Genomic DNA, 15,355 nt, shown 5'->3' on the forward strand with positions numbered 1-15,355 from the left:
GATATCTTGTGTTTTTTCTTGTGCTCCTAAGGTCTTGCTTATGGTGTTGATCATCGGATCATCACGTCGCCTTTGTCCAAGTCACGTCTTGCACACTATTGAACTACAAAACAAACACTTACAAATTCATTAGTCCAATTTGGTTGTGTTAGTCATCAAACACCAAAATCCAAAATAAATGGGCCAAGGGTCCATTTTCCTTACAGGGGACATATAACCGGGACTAAATGTTTTTTTTTCTTTTTCTATTCTTTTCTTTTATGATTTCTTTTCCATTCTATTTGTTTTCATTTTAAATAGCTTTTTGTATACGTATTATATGCTACTATGGTACATCCATAAATAAGAATGAAACTAATTAACAAAAGCTTGTGTATTAAAATGAGATCATTCACATTCATCAAGTTAATACAAACCATAATAATTTAGACCAAGTCAATACAAACTAGCTAGATGTTCAAGTACACACCAAAGTACATGCAAACATAAGTTCATTGCCAAGTACGACTTTGTCGTATTATGAAGTCGGCGTAGTGTAGGTCACCGATGCATCAAGATATAATACCATCGATATAGAGCAACGCATTAAGTAGTGCACTCTCTTGCTTCACAAGTACGAGCATAGGGTCTACTAACGATGATTAGCGGTGGTCGAGAAGTGGCTGCGTCGTCAGATCCCTTCTTAGTCACAAGCAGCTTATCCTGAAATCCTTGTGTAGTGAGTGTTGGCCTTTCAGGCATATTGCCAATCATAGCCCAATTGATCCAAAATCTAGTATAGAATGGCATCAAAGCTGCAACCTGCATAGGTTAAATGATACTCCTCGACCTGTAAGTGTTGACAGAAAAAATGTATGAGAGCCAACCAAATTGACATAACATTAAATCCGGATATAATTAAGCTATGAGATCGACTTCGAGTTTACCACATCATTAAGGTTGTTTTGAGCAATCGATGCACAAAAGCCCGAAACATCATGAAAGAGGTCCGCATTTATAGCATCTATCTTCACGAAGGAAAATGTAGGCAGGTTGTATCCCATATTAGCAAGCGTCCTTAAACATGCCTGGACAGCATATTTTTCTGCCATAATCTTGTGGGGTGCCTTCATTCCCGTCTCTAAGATTTGTACAACCTCACATCTATGCCACCTTCTAGCAGCGACAGAAAATCCAATTCGACATTGGATGAATCGTCCATTATCTACTTGAAAGCTCTCAACATTGACATTGTCAACCCCGAAAATTGAGAGTGTGTCTTGAAACTAAATGATCGGGTCAATTACCTATGATACATTTAAAAATCACACACACACACACACACACACACACACACACACACACACACATATATATATATATATATATATATATATATATATATATATATATATATATATATATATATATATATATATATATATATATATATATATATATATATATATATATATCAGCAACTATATATGTACAAGCGTATTTAAAACATATTAATTTATTAAAAACATATATTGTTGCTTACTATGTTTGGATGATTGCGCTGTACATTCGGCACTATTGGATCGAATCTCATACTACTTACATAGCCGCCGAAACCTATTACTTCCGACGAAGGGAGACGTCCGGCCATCTCTTCTCACTAAAGTCAATATATCAAAATTCATATCACTGGAGTCAATATTTTTCATACAAAAAAATACATATCACTAAAGTCTATATATCAAAATTCACATCACTAAACCATATATATCAAAATTCATATCTATCACTGGTGTCAACATTTTTCATACAAAAAAATGCATATCACTAAATTCTATATATCAAAATTCACATCACTAAACTCTATATATCAAAATTCATATATATCACTAAAGTCAATATTTTTCATACACCAAAATATATATTACTAAAGTCATTGAAATCAATATTTTTCTTATAACAAAATTCATATCACCAAAATATGGATCGGGGCGAGGCGAGGACGACAGCGCGGGCGAGGATGATGGCGTCGAGAGAGGGACTTCTCGGTGGTCGTTCTCGGCATGGACTTGCGGCGGCGGCGTGGCTTCATAGTAGGAAGGCCAGGCATAGGGGTGGGGACGGTGCAGGGACGACGGCGACCGGTGTCGAGGAAGGGAGGCGCGCCGGAGACGAGGGCGAGGCCGGTCGGGCGCCCGGCGTGGGTGGCGAGCACGACCGGGGATTGAAGCGGCCGGCGGGAAATCGACAAGCCTTGCGTGGCTGGATCCGGTGGGGACGAAGGCGAAGAACGGCCGCACGAGCACAATGGGGGCTAGGGGGTCGCGGTATGACGAGGCGAGGCCGGCGGGGATGAAGGGTGGCGAGATGCGCTCTCGTCGGCGGGCAAAAAGAAACAGATCGAGGAAGAAGAGATGGCACCCCCAACATATATAGGACGCACACCTTTAGTCCCAAGTTCAGCCACGAACCAGGACTAAAGTGAGGTTGGGGGCACAAACTGGGACTAAAGGTCACTTTTGGTGCGTCGCGAAAAGTGACATTTAGTCTCGTTTTGCGCTACAAACTGGGACTAAAGGTCCCTTTAGTCATGGTTCGTAGCTGAATCCGGGACTAAAGGTCACTTTTGGCGCGCAACCAAAGTGCAGCCTACGCGGCCGTTTCTTTTCCCGCCTAGACAACAGTTCTTTTTATACACTTTTAAATAAATAGACAGACAATTGATAATTGCGTAGTAAAAAAATAGAGCTCCAAAAATTGCAAAACAAATAGATGGCTTCGTCTAAATTCATATAACTTAGTGTTTATCATATGATATAAACAGGCTTTCATATACAATAGGTATTTTTTTATTTCATCCTTTAAATGTTTAATAACATGCTGCAAATTATAAATTATAATTACAAGTTTGAGGCGCATGCAACGACGAAAACAATAAACATCATAGAAAACCTTAGAATAAATATTTAGGGTACATAACAAAGACCTAACAATAAAATTACATTTACGATAACAAAGACCTTACAATAAAAATGCATATACGATAACAAAGACCTTTTTTCTGAATAGGTCAATGTTACAATCGAAGTGTACAAGCATTTTATAAAATAACCTTCTCAGAAACATTCGTCTAGAACCTAGCTAGGGTCAAATAGGTGTCAGAGGATGTCAGAGATGGCTGACGAACTATGCTTTCTGGAGATGAAGGATGGTTGCGCGAGCTCTGATGAACCTATGCCTCTCCAAACAGATAGAACATTCATGCCTTGAATGTCTGTTCATGCCTTGGATGGATATACAGTCCACAGGCAGTCCAGAGCACATAGGATCAGATGGATCCATCAACCTTGCGGGTAGCCTATGCAACAATTACGTTGCACGGGCATCACAACCAGCGTCACCAAGCTTTGGCGTGGCTCTATCTTCAGAAACATTCTTTTAGTACCCCTTGTGTGCATCATTGTTGACTACACATAATAAAATTTGTATGTGGAAGGTTTTCTCCCACAAAGAGGCCATATATGTGGACACAGGATTGAATTGGGCAAACAATAACAAAGTGGTCTTTCTCAGCTCGCTCCCACAGAGCCCTGCCGTGGAGATCAGTCTCGCGTGCTCGGTGGCCGATTTATAAGCATGAGCAAAGGTGGTGGGTGGGAGCAGTGGTGATCGCACGTAGTGGTAGGTGGGAGCAATGGTGATCGGTGGTAGGTGGAACCAAAAAAGTGGGAGTAAAGGTCACATTTAATCCTGGTTACTATTAAAAAACAGGATTAAAGGTGACCTTTAGTTCCGGTTTTTTTGTTCCAACCAGGATTAAAGGTTCCCTGTTCAAAATTTCAAACCCCTATAGCCTTTGGGCCTTCAAACTTTATTTATTATATATGAATTTTGATATATTGTATATATACATTTTGATATGAATTTAGTGATATGAATTTTGGAAACTTAGTATTTCCTTAACTTGTGGCACGTAAAAGTGTGAGAAAAAGTTTGAATCGCATACGGCATTGTGGTGTACGTGAGAAATAAACAAAAGCTAATTAAACATAATTATAACCTAATTATATACAAACCATATATACCTAATTATAACCATACAAATAAACCTAATTAAACATAACCTAACAATTAAACATAACAATACAAATAAACCTAATTAAACATAACACCTTACAAACCAGCCGCAGCTCTCAACTGTCTCTACTGAATGTAGTGGATGTCTCGGATACACTAACCGCGGTCATTTTCTATGTAATTCAACGCCCATATTAATGCACTCTCTCTTGGCTCACAACATCGAGGACATGGTCGCACATAGATGTAACCTACTGCCGAACTATTGATGGCTCTGTTCTTAGTAATTTTCACGCATAACTAGTGTCCTTGCGTGGTATACTGGCCTAGGGGTCCATCGTACTCCCAGGCGTACCCTAGTCACCGAATAGCTTGCTCTAGAATAGCCTACAAGCCACATGCAGCATAGGTAAAATCATGGAGCAAAATCTGCAAGCGGAGAAACAAATAATATCAGATAACGATCATATAATAATAACAATAAATAAACATGACTCTAATAACATACACGACTTACCACATCCATTTGGTTGACTCTCGCCATCCTTTCACTTACTTGCACCACGTCCAGATTACCCTCACTTAAAGCTTGCATCTTGATGTACGAGAAATCAGGCACATGATAGCCAATTCACTGAAGTGTCTGTAAACAATGTAGAATGGTTTCGAACTGGGCACTTCTCCGGGATGGCATCTGTCATCTCCTCTGCATGATGTCTGAGCGATGATCTGGACTAAACCTAATAGGGATGTCAAAGGTGATATTACACGTCCATAACTCTCCACCTTCGTTATTCACGACCTCACTTGTCGTCAGGCACATGATAGCCAATTCACTGAAGTGCTGATTCCAGTCATTTTATCGGGCATATAGTCTGTGACATATGCAACAATCATATTATGAATCAATGTATATGCAAGAATAATATTAGCATGTAAAACTTAGATGGTATACTATAGATGGATCTGGAAAACGCGGAACAACCCTATCCGGCGGTGGCGCGAATGGTAGAGCGCCAGGGTGAAAATCTGGTTCCCGTGACAGGGGAAGTCCGTCGTCGTTCATCATACCTAAAAAGCTGAAAAAACTTCCAAATAAATAGAGAACCACATATAATACCATACAATATATTACACAAACATATATAAAAAAATGTTTAAGGTTACGTAGAAATGATGTTACTTATAAATAACGTATACAAAAATCCACCATTATTATTCCTAATATAAAAAACCATATATAAATTTCTCTATTTATTTCTGAACCATGAAATGAGCTACATTATTAACAACAAAAGATTAGAATATAAAAGCTGCTAACCTTTAGAAAGTAGAATGAAATGGAGGATCCAAGATTTCCTCAAGAGAGCAAGCCGGCCGGCCGAGAGCAAGAACTTGCTCACCCAAGCAAGAACACACACGCACGAGAGCAATAATTGAACTGGATGGCTCGGGCTGGGGACCGTGGAAGTAGGATATATAGCAGGGATATTTAGTCCCAGTTGACGGTGCCTTCCAAGACTAAAAGGTCATCCTCTAGTCCTGGTTGGGCCCACCAACCGGAACAAAAGGTCAGAGGGACCTTTAGTCCGGGTTGGTAGCTCCAACTGACACTGAAGTACGACCTTTAGTCCCGGTTGGAGCCACCAACCGGGACTAAATTCTTCTCCTGCAAAAGCCTGCGGAGCTAGCCGTTGGACAGGGGATTTTAGTCCCGGTTGGCGGCTCCAACCAGGACTAATTCTCCTATTAGTCCCGGACTCAATTTTGGGGGGGGACTAAAGCCAAAAATGAAAGTATGTTCTCTACTGGTGGATGTTAACATGGGTACTTATACATTTTTAAGATATTTGTTTAGATTTAATAATTAAATAATACTACTAAACTACTGTACATGTAAAATTGTCTTTAATTTGGTAGTTTCGTAGCGTATTCATAAACACAAATTACAATAGGAATTGGTGATCTTATAACTATTTTAAGGCTATCTGGACGTCTACATCGGCAAAAAAAAAAATGTGCTACATGATGGTAGTGCTCCTGCTTAGTAGTGAAAAGCCATTCATGAGATTGCTTAGCATGAGTGCAAGCATTTGAGCAGCAATTGTCTCGTGCTATAAGATATCCTCTCAGGCTTCTTGGTCAAAATCGTTGCTGCCTGATGCGGGATGCGGTAGTCAAAATAATTGACCCAGACCCAGACCCAGACCCAAACCGTAGCAGTGATCGAAGAGTAAACACTGCCGCATGCGGATGCGGTAGTCAAAACAAAAGAACCAGACCCAAACCGGCCTCTGATCTGAACCTGAACTCTGAAGGGGGAGCTAGCACGTACGTCACGCCTCTTCACGAAATTGTTGCATTGGCCAAAATGAAGGGGAGGCAGACCTGGACCCAGACCCAAACGGCCAAACCCAAACCCAAATCCAAACCTGAACTGAAGGAGAAGCCCTTTTGTTTGGCGCTGCATGTGCATGTGCATGGTACTGTTGGTCAAACTAGAAGGTCCAATATATTGTTGTAGTTTTTCCCCACATTTATTAGTTTCAAAAGAACTGCTTGCAGGATGGCAAATGACGAGAGACAGCCTAGCTAGCTACGTTATAATTAGTTTGTTCTTGCTGCGTTTTGCAAAACAACAATGCAGTGCTAGCTCCTGCTTTCGCTTTATATTTAGCTTGCTGATGAATTAATCAATTAATGTAATGTAAGGTTACCCCTGGTCTCTTCTAGAGCTAGCCTTCTTTGTCAAGTCTCACCCCGTTTGTAACAAACTATATATATACAACGTCAAGCAGTGTGCCAAGACGCTGCGCTGCTACATCTAAGGATGAAAACGGTCGGAAACGGTCGAAAAACTCCTAAATTGTTTTGGGAGAATTGCGTTCTTGCCCTTGTCCAGTACTTCAATTGTGATTTTGCCCCTCTTTTTTTAACTTTGTGATTTTACCCTCGCTTTTTTCAAACGAAGCTTCCGTCTACCCCTGTTTTATAACACCGTCTAAAATGCTTGAATTAAATGGTAAAAAAAAAGAAAAAAGAAAAGACACCTATATCAAAAGACAACGATACCCTCCGTCCCTTTCTCCTTTCTCACCCCTTCGCTCGACCCGTTCCGACGACAAGTGGTTGTTCGCTGTTCCTATTTCTTGGCAGCTCCGCCCGTTTGACCTTCGGAGGACCGACAGCGACGACGCCAGTAGATGCACTACTGACGGTACCGGCCACCTCGAGCTCCAGAGCCAAGGACGCCGCGAGGACAGGGATCGCGCGGCTCACACACCCTCCCAGTCCGTCCTCCAGTTCCGTTTTCTTTGGCCGCGGATCTCGTCGCCTTCGGTGCCATGGATGCAGTCGCCGGCACGGCGGGGTATCGGGGACCAGCGCTAGTGTGCGCCCGCGCGCCCGGCAAGATCATCCTCGCGGGCGAGCACGCCGTCGTCCACGGCTCCGCCGCCGTCGCCGCCGCCATCGATCTCTACACCAGGTCCTCCCTCCTCCTCCGCCCCACAGGTGCTCCCGCCCACCCTGGCTTCTTCGGTTCTTCGTTTTGTCGCGTCGCCGCTGCTGGTACCCTTCTCACAGCTCCTCTCTCCCGGTGCCACGCAGGAGAGGGTGGTGGCGCTGACTCCGGCGCGGTGGAGCTGTACCTCAGGGACTCGGGCCTCACCTTCTCGTGGCCGTGCTCACGCCTCCGCGGGGCGCTAGGCGAGGAGATCACCGCCAACCCCGAGGTTCCGGCGCCGTGCTCCCCTGACCAACTGGCCACCATTGCCAGGCTCTTGGAGGACCAGGAGATCCCTGAGGCCAAGATCTGGCTCTCTGCCGGTCTGTCCGCTTTCCTTTTCCTCTACACCTCCATTTGGGGTTGGTTGCTTCTCCCTTCCCGTTTGCAGTCTGTGCTCACATCACGTTTTTTCACACATGTGGTTGTTCGCTGTGTTCTTGTGCAGATGCAGGCCTGGCAAGGCAGTGGTGACCTCGGACCTACCCATGGGTGCAGGGCTCGGCTCGTCGTCGGCATTCTGTGTGTCCATGTCAGGGGCTCTATTGACGGCTGCTGGCGCAGTCAGTGTTGGAGCACACAGGGGTGCTGAGGGGTGGGAGGTGTTGGAGAAGGGTGATCTTGAGCTGGTCAACCAATGGGCGTTCCAAGGGGAAAAGATCATTCATGGCAAGCCTTCTGGCATCGACAATTCCGTCAGCACTTTCGGTATGCTATGAAATTGATGAGTTCTGAAACCTTTATTTAAAACTGGTAGTATTGAAATGCCTTTGCATTCAGGGTTGACCTCTAGTGGAATTCGTATTGAGGTTGTTCGCAATAACTTAATGGTTGATTGCTTAATGGCACCGCCACTCTTGTCGCAGTCAGGATTGCTTCTAGTTCACTTATTTATTTTTTCAAACAACTCCCCTAGTTTACTTATGGTATGATAGTTATATATGTTCTTGACTTGCACCTACTTATAGATGATGTATCTATGTATTGAAATGAGTAATTTAACCAAAGAAGTCTTGTACTCTTGTTAGTTTTAGGTCTAAGGCATGGAAACCTTTGCAAATGGGTGAACTTAAGTAATTTATTAATAATCATAAGATCATATGAATGTTAATTGCCTTCTTATCATTTCTCCTAAGTTTGTTTTGGTTCACTAAATCTTATGTTTGAAACTAGGGAAAATGATCAAATTCAAGAAGGGGGAACTGACAAACCTTGAGTCCAGGAACCCAGTCAAAATGCTTATTACTGACACAAGAGTTGGTAGGAACACAAAGGCCCTGGTTGCTGGTGTGTCTGAAAGAGCATCTAGGCATCCAGATGCTATGGCTTCTGTCTTCCATACAATGGCATCTTTTCCTTCATGGTTTTACAAAATAAACACCATACAACTTATGTGTGATTTCTGTTAATCTTTAACGTTTCAACTCAAAGCTTTTCAGAAATCTGGGTCTTGATATGCATTAATAAAGAATCTGACAGTATAGGAACTTCAGATTCAGAACTACAATGGCCTGTCTTGTACTCCCTCCGTTTGACATCGTAGTTCATTTTGGCTTTGTCCTAAGTCAAATTTCTTTAACTTGGAATGGAGTGTTCATTACTTAATAATATTTAGAATGATTCTGGGTTCCATTCCATCTAATAGACAAGTTTTTTTTTTGTGAATAAATCTATCAATGTGGAAGGACAGGAACTGTAGCTATTCAAATTTCTAAATATCCTTTGATTTCATCATATCTGAGTTTCTGTTCTGTATCTACTTAGAGAATAGTCCTGTAAGTTTTTCATCTGTCTGACCCTTCAATGGTATCTACTTAGAGAATAGTCCTGTAATTCCAAATCAGGGTAAAATCACAATTAGGCATAACAAACAGGGGCAAAATCGCATGGGCATTCATGTCCTTTTGTACAAAGTTTAACACCGTTAGGGGTGGATGACGGAGCAGGGGCAAACTGGTGCTTCGTGAACGGCACAGTAGGGGTAAATTCACAAAGTCAAAAAAATAGGGGCAAAATCACAATTTCGATACAAAACAAGGGTACAAACGCAAGAGCCCCAATTGTTTTCTACTTTTACATTTGAAATACGAAAACAAAAACGAAAACGAAAACGGTAAAACCGGACACGAAAACAAACGCGAACTTACGAATTATCGAGAATTTCGAAAACGAACCAATTCGAGCGGATTTATGTCGAACACAGTCGATATATGAAAACTCAATACGGAATACCGACCCGTAGACCAAGTGCATGACTAAGTGCATACATGATCAAGTTCAAGTGCATATAATAATTAACAAGTGCATATTATAGAAACATGAACTCGAACTGAGTCAGAATAATTTTATTAATCTTTTTAGAATAGATGTAGTATTTTATTTTAAAGATTTATTCAGATTTTTCTTTTGAGTAACAAAGATTTATTCGGCTGATGCAAAAACTATCAAATGATTGACTTTGCAGGTGGGGGTTAAACCGATGAGCTTGATGGGCTATGGCCCAGGTGGGCTTTCGTGTAGATGCTGCTGGTTTCCTGACATTTAGCACCATCTCGTGAGGTGAAGAGAGATGAGGCTGGGCGCCGTCTATAAGAGAGGGCAGCTGGCCACCAGTAGAAAGAACGCAGCTGCGTGGTGAACAACCTGTAATTGGGCTGTATGACCTGTGCAATTGGCCAAATTCGGTTTAAACCGAATTTTCAATTCGGAATATTTCAAATTAAAAGTAGAAAAGTAGAAAACGGTCGAAAAATGTCTAAACCGTTTTCTACTTTTACATTTGAAATACGAAACATCTGAAATGCGAAAGCGAAAACGGTAAAGTCGGACAAGAAAATGCGGATTCGATCGGATTAAATATAGAAAACGATGCGGTTCGGTTCGGGATATTTCCGTTCTGTTTTCATCCTTAGCTACATCAGGTCAGTTCTGGGTCTGGGTCTGGGTCTGGGTCTGGTTTATGTCTTCCAGCAGGTTCATGCAATGCACTGATGAAGTGATGCGTTGAGGCTATAAAAGGGGCCGTGCAGTGCAACACACCACACTACCCTAACCACACATCGTCCTAGTTCTTCTCAACAACATCTTCGTCCCCCTGCAAATCTCCTCGCCTTTGCCTGTCCCGTCGCTATCGACGGCGCACTCAGCCACCCGCTGTACTCTAGCTCCTCGCAGCAGTAGTTACCTCCTCGGCAGAGCCGCCAAGCCACCTCTCCCCTAGCTCGTCTGGCTACCTCTGCGCCGGCGCCGACGAGCCACCGCAGCCAAGGCGTCAAGGTGGTGTGATTACGACGTGCAGGGCGGCGATGGACAAGACTACCGGAGCTGCTGTCGACGGCGGCTTGCTTCAGCTTGAGCCGCGTGTGGGTGGGTTGCGCGCACGGGTGACGCCTTATTCAAGTGAGGTTAGCTACCAGCCATTTCTCCTCTCTAGTCTTCATGGCGCGGAACGAGATAAGTTCGTCTCCATGCATCTCCACTCGATGCTCTAGATCATTTTCCAGATCCTTGCCTTCTGGATCCACGATTCCTCCCCCACAGCTCCATGGAGCTCATCAGCTTAATTCCACACATGGTCGTATAGTATAGTACCGTCTGGCTCACGAGTCACGACCACGCTGCTGACGGCCATCTACTCGTGGTGATAGATGCCGCCACTACCCCTCGCGGCTGCTGTGCGGGTGATGCATGGGGTCTTCCACTGTGATCGATGGCTTCTATTCCTAGCTTCTTCCTCGTATCCGGCAGGACAGGCTCCGCCGCCATGACAGCATTGAGCCCGCCAGCCGATCGATCGAGCGCTGCATGTCGTAGTACGCTTGGTACACGTACGTGCCCGGCCGGCCGGGCGGTTGACCACGAAGCTGTAGGTGAAGGTGTCGCCGGCCGGGAAGGGATCTGGCAGTGCGTCACCCCCCTCTGTGCCGTCGCGCGCACAGCGTCAGTGTCGCCGGTACTGGACCAAGGCGCGCGGCTCCCTACCGATGGAACGTGCTCTTCTCGCCGGCGGCTGCTTTCGGAGGAACAGCCGGTGAAGAAAGTCGGCGCGGTCGGGTGACGCACGCGTGCGCGTGCTCTCCGTTGAGACCGGAGGGGTTTGTGTTTCCTAGGCCTAGCTAGACCCAGACCCAAACCCAAACCCAAACCCAAACCCAAACCCAAACCTAAACCCAAATCCAGTTGCTGTTCCCAGCAGGTCCCGGTGCGCAGCCGCGACGAGTTGTCGCTGTTGTCACGTCGCCGGTGCACCAGCAGCATGCAGTTGCTCCGATTCTCTGGCACATGCACAAGAGAGACCTAAACCCAAACCCAAACCCAAATGAGATTGACCATGCATCCATTTGTGACGACCAAGTCAACCGTACATCCGCAATTAATAAATACTAAAACCACATGGGTACGAGTTGCCCAACAGCAGAGTTGAAGTAATTAGTAGAGGCAGAAGAGCAGGCCATAAGGCTAGCATATATATAATTACACAGAAAAAGGGTTGTTTAATCATAGAATCGAAATTTCTGGATATAGTAAGCAATTTCATTGATGTACTTACTCCATTAAAAAAAATTGTAATTTTGTACGAAGTCACACTATTCTAAATTTGACAAAAGTTATAGGAAACAATATTACCATTTATGACACCAATAGATCCATCACTACTGGAATCTCGCTTTTTTCTGTGGGTGCGAAAACACACAGAAAAATGCGAATACCGTCACAAAAATATTTTTCTGACGATGTACCCTCAGAAAAATACCCACAGAAATATAATGATAGAAAAATCAAATTTTTCTGTGGGTTCACCGTCAGAAACAATTTTTCTGTGGGTCTCACACGCACAGAAAAATTATGTTCGCCCAGATTAAAACTAATTTTTCTGTGTGTTAATCCACACAGAAATAAACGCATAAACGCACAGAAAAACACGTTTTTTTCTGTCGGTCTAGGTGAACTCACAGAAAAATTCATTTCGCCCAGATTAAAAAAAAAATATTTCTGTGTAGCCAGCCTCACAGAAAAAAAAGAGTTGAACACACACACAAAAATTATTTTAAAACAGTAGCAACAGCATATTAAAATATATATTTTCCATACAGTACTTTCTGTGCATGACCAACAAGGTTTCATTCAAATAATACACAAATCAATAGTTCATCATGAATGAAGTCAACACTTATGTCAAAAATAGACGAGGACAGGCTGCCTCCGCCTGCCCGCTGCCTGCCTGAGCCTAAGCCTGACCTCGGGGACAGGAGAAGGCCACCGGAGCTCTGCATTGCCAGCAGCAGCCCAGTCACAAGAAGCACGCACAATGTAGCTACACAAGCGGATAGTAGGCAGTACACAATGGACAGTACCAGTCAATGGAAAAAATAGCAAGTGCAAAGTGAGATCAAAGAATTTTGAAAACAACCAAGAAGAAATTATACACAGAGACTGATTTTCCTTTGAATGGGCATAAGACATTACAAACACTTCTTTACTCTCTTATGTGATAATAAATCATTTACAAGAAGAAAAGTTACAATCTATTTAACAAATTAGAGCATACCAAACCCCTAAAACATAATAGGAGTGCCAATTCATAAGAACAAACACAAGTCAAATATGGTATGCACAGGACAACAACAAAAATAACAAAATGCAAGCATAATTTAAAGAAAGAAGTTAACTATCATCATAGCTAATCACAAGAATTATAATACAACTGAAGATAAACTTAAAAGGACTAAGTAAATCAAGAGTAACGTAGTGTGCTTATATTCAACACTTACTTGGGTTGTTGGTTAAGACCCTTTTGTTGCTCCGTAAAAGAGGTCGCTTCGATGGAGAAAGCAAACTAGGAAATAATTTCAACCGATCATACAAGCATTTGCCTGCAGCACACTAAAAAATGCATTCCACTGGTAAGAAACTTAGCTTGGTATTAGTTGCTGAACCAAAATACAGTAAACATTATATTGACTGAGGACTCTAAACTGACCAGCAAGGCACCATAAACACGCCAAGCTTCCTTCCTTTTCATCTCATTTTTCTGCTTCTCAAGCTGCAGTTCCGGCTCCAGAAGTTGCATATATGTCACAAGGTTGGGCAAAAGAAGAAGTCTAATCTGGTAAGCAGAAAAAACAATCAACCAGTGCATAACTAATAAAAAAATGAGTTTCAAATGGGATCTACCGTGCTGGCCCCAATGCAGATATCCCTTGAACAGCACCGTAATGTTGTGTCAGTGATTTGGCAGGATCAAAAAATGCATGGATCAATGTTTTAGTTAGCCGATTTTGAAGGTTGTGATAGACATGACCAAACCTGAAAACCACCATCTTCAGTTGATCAACAATGTCATGAGAAAATTATATAGGCAATTAGCCAATTACTACATACAGAAAAGACCAATTAGCAAAGAGAGCTAGAGATCGTCATTCAAAAAAGGACTCACGCTCCATGAGCAGAGTATGCAAAAGGCTATGGATCTATCAATTCCAAAAGAAAATGCTGCCCATGGGGAACACATAAGACACGAACAAGTCATGACCCACCCAACAAATGCATGAAGATAGAACTAAAATTAATCCCCTGTCCACACACAACATATATAGTGAAAATATTTATTTACCAGTTGGTCTCTAAAAGGAACACAATATGTAGTCTACTCAGTAGCAAAGCGATGCAATGGTTTATTGGTATATTTTCCGCTAAAGAAGATGTAAGCTGCCATGAAACTGATCATGTCACATATAACATGATCCCACAAAATAGTAAAATCTTGTATATATGGAAGAAAGAATATGAAATGGTGGTCAAACTATTATTGACTTGATCTTCAACTTAAAACTGTCTAGCATATTAGCATAACTAAGATAAAGCACTTTCATGGGCACATTTTTTATGAACTGTTCTTTAAGATCATAATATGGGAATCAAGGAGTTGAAATCATAAATGTAATTGAATTAAATTTTGATAATTATACACAGGACCTACTGACACCCTTCACATATCACTCACCTCCGCAAAAAGCATCAGAAATCCAAGCTCATCTAGCAAAGCAAGGCTCCAAAAACCCCATTCATGATCATGGCGAGTACTCACTTGTGCACCATCTCCTTGAACTTCTCCTCATCGAGGAACTGCAGTATAAGGGCTCCTTGCTAAGAGACAGGAAGAGTTTGAATCTAGATCAGGACACGTGGGGAAATGCCAGGGGCAAAAAGAAGGCAGATGGTAACTGCCAATGGGAGGAGCAGCCAAGCACTTACAAACGGAAGAAGACAAAAGTTCCAGCTCGGTCCAGTCAAGCAAACAAAGTTAGTATTAAACCGTGCAGTGTTGGGACTATGGTAAGAGCCTAAAGCAGTGGCCATAGCATACAAGCTTCTTAGTTCTTACACATACTCAAGTTTTCATAATACAAATGCTACCCATAATTACTTCTAGCCTTCACAAAGCAGTACAGCTGTAAGAGACAGGAAGAACTTACAAATCTACAAGTGCAAAAGAAATGACAAGCAGGCAGTGACCATCTCCAAAAATTTCACATTTGAAAGTATATAATTACCAAAATTTCATAGAAGAAATACCACAAGACAGTGACCATCTCCAGAAATTTACCCATTATCAAGAGCAAAAGAACTCGAGAAATGGCTCAGATTTATCCATTATTAGCATGACAACTGCAACTTAACTTCACCTGGAGCTTAATTTAATTCTCTCTCTCTAATGGGAATTGAACTAGCCACAAAACTGGTTGCTTGTACAGTTGTACTGGTACAAGCCACCTAGTTAAGCAGCAAACAGAA

The 15,355-nt window shown here is 42.5% G+C and overlaps 1 pseudogene; it reads left to right on the top strand.

Annotated features, from left to right (window-relative positions):
- Positions 1-7,400: 7,400 nt before the first annotated feature.
- Positions 7,401-9,341, top strand: LOC136500864 (mevalonate kinase-like; annotated as a pseudogene).
- Positions 9,342-15,355: the final 6,014 nt, after the last annotated feature.

This window comes from Miscanthus floridulus, chromosome 13 (assembly GCF_019320115.1).
Source record: "Miscanthus floridulus cultivar M001 chromosome 13, ASM1932011v1, whole genome shotgun sequence".
Classification (NCBI taxonomy): Eukaryota; Viridiplantae; Streptophyta; class Magnoliopsida; order Poales; family Poaceae; genus Miscanthus; species Miscanthus floridulus.